This window comes from Microcaecilia unicolor, chromosome 14 (genome assembly GCF_901765095.1).
Source record: "Microcaecilia unicolor chromosome 14, aMicUni1.1, whole genome shotgun sequence".
Taxonomy (NCBI): domain Eukaryota; kingdom Metazoa; phylum Chordata; class Amphibia; order Gymnophiona; family Siphonopidae; genus Microcaecilia; species Microcaecilia unicolor.
The window spans coordinates 24,755,745-24,758,367 of record NC_044044.1 but is presented as its reverse complement, the minus strand read 5'-3'; positions in this window follow the sequence as shown (position 1 = coordinate 24,758,367).

Here is a 2,623-nt window from a genome sequence, read left to right as displayed (position 1 = left end):
TGGATTCTGTGATACAAAGACAATTAAATATTTTGTTCATCCAGTTCCCTGAGTAAGTAGACTTGTTTGAAAGATTTCCAGGTCAATTCAAGAAATTACTGAAGAAATAACTATGGCTATCTTCTCTGAGTTCTCTTGAAATGTATTTACTACTACTATAAATCACTTCTATAGTGCTACCAGTCGTACGTAGCGTTTCACAATTTTCTATTTTCTGAATTGTTATGACTTTTTAATCCTGTATTCTATATTTGTATCATGTAAAGCATTATGGACCCTGATTTTATTTGTATTTATCTTATTGCATTACTAACACCTTGCTTCTATGAACTTTTAAGCTGTATATTTTAATAAATAAATGCATTTTCTTACCTTTAAAATAACAGACATGTTTTCATTATCTCTGATATGATCACTCTCAGCTGTACCGTAATACTTATACTGTTTTAGGTGCATCTGGGATTTAAGCTCAAAAGCTTCAAATATGAAATTAAAGAGCAAGTAGCAAGGTTGAAGTTCACATTGAAGGCAGTTTTAGGACTGGGTGCATTCAGCTGTGTGCATCGTGTATGTGTGAGTGCACAGCAAAGTAATAACCCGCAATGCCCTGTGCACTGTTCTGTAGCCTAGTGGTTAGTACAGTGGACTTTGGTCTTGAGAAACTGAGTTCAATTCCCACAGCACCTCCTTGTGACTCTGGGCAAGTCACTTAACCCTCCATCCCCTGGTACAAAATAAGTACCTGAATATATGTAAACCGCTTTGAGTGTAGTTGCAAAAACCTCAGAGAGGCGGTATATCAAGTCCCCTTTCCCTATACAATTCTTTAGGTGTCTTTTACTATAGTGCATTAAAATCTAGATTTAACGTGCTATAATACAGGATTTATCATGTGGAAAGTCCAGATCTGAAGTGACATGTAGTAGTGGCATTCTGTGCATGTGGTAATGTTGCCATTAAAATGCAGACCCAACACACTGTTAAGGCATTTTTGAGGGGTGGGAGGGGGTTAATGATCACTGGGGGAGTAAGGGGACGCCATCTCTCATTCCCTCCAGTGGTCAGCTGGTCATTGAGGGCATCTTTTTTGTGCCTTTTTCATTTTGTTTTGTTCCATTATGGCTGAAATGTTTCCAAGTTTTAGGAACCCCCAGAGCCCACCCTTAACACAATCCTGACACCCCCACCTTATGGTTTGAATGCACTTCTGACGGACTTCATAGAAAAATCTAAAAATTGGTTTTGAAAATACCAATTTGGCCTTTTTGTGAGAAAAACATCCAAAATGCAGATTTCTACCAATTTTTGCTTACTTTTCTCTTTTGAAAATGAGCTCCTTAGACACCTAGATCTTTTGAATATCAGACTCACCGACTTAGATAAACTCTGGGATCATTTTCTTATATAGCATTCAGCAGAAAACCAGGGACAATCATCTCTAACATTTATGTTGACCATCTGTAAGGTCGACCTAAATGTGGAGATTTGGGCATCCCTGACCGTATTATCGAAACAAAAGATGGCCGTCCATTGTTTCGATAATACGGGAACACCCTCAGGAAAACTTGGGCGCCCCGTTCAATTATACCCCTCCACGGGTTCAAAAAGCCATCAACCATCCCCACAATATTTTCATGACCACCTCCCTATGCCCACTATTCTGAAACAGTACATTCATGGAAGAAACATCAGCATCAAAATCCCAATGACCAACTTTTTCATGAGGTCAGTCCTGACTTTGAATCCTTCTCCTCTTCATGTAATCTTATGCTGAGCTGAGCTATTAATGAAAATCTGAGAGAAGTTAACATGTAAAGGCAGCCATTTTAGAAATCTACATACGAATATGTCAGAAATTGCAGCACAGAGGTGGCAATAGCGATTAGATTAGGAGTTGTATCAGTAAATAAAATGTGAAGAATTAAGAGGGTACAGCTATTGAAAACCAGAAGGCAGTCAGATTTAAAGATGGGTAAACCTAAAAAAAACAATCTCAAATTACTGAAAAATTGTAAGCAGCTACTGTGAAATTTCAATAAGCAGCCTCTGGTTCTCTGCCTTGCTCTTTAGGCGGCTAATATAAACACTAGTTTGTTCCTCCATATGGATGTTATGTGGCCATTTTCTAATATAGATGCCCCTCTACTATCACATTTCGGCTTGTAAAATGGGAGCACTGCAGTAGGCTTCATAAAATGCATCCAGGTACACATCTCATTAATATTCCCTTATCTTGTCTGTTGAGCCCCCCCCCCCCAAGCCCACTACCCCAACTGTACACCATTACCATAGCCCGTATGGGTGAAGGGGCACCTATATGTGAGTATAGTGGGTTTCTGGTGAGTTTGGGAGGGCTCACAGTTTCCTCCATAAGTGTAACCAGTAGGGGGAGGTATAGGTCTGGGTCCACTGTCTGCAGTGCACTGCACCCACCACTATACTATCCCAGGGACCTGCATGCTGTTCTAATTAATCTAGGTACCTTTTAAAATATAGGAACTCAGTAGCCAAAGATGTTTTGTAATAATAGAAAAAAAATTACTTATGGAAGCCTCTTAATGAAAGAGAGGTAACTGTTGTTTATTATAGCAGTTAGTGTACAGATCAAAAACATGTCTAGAGT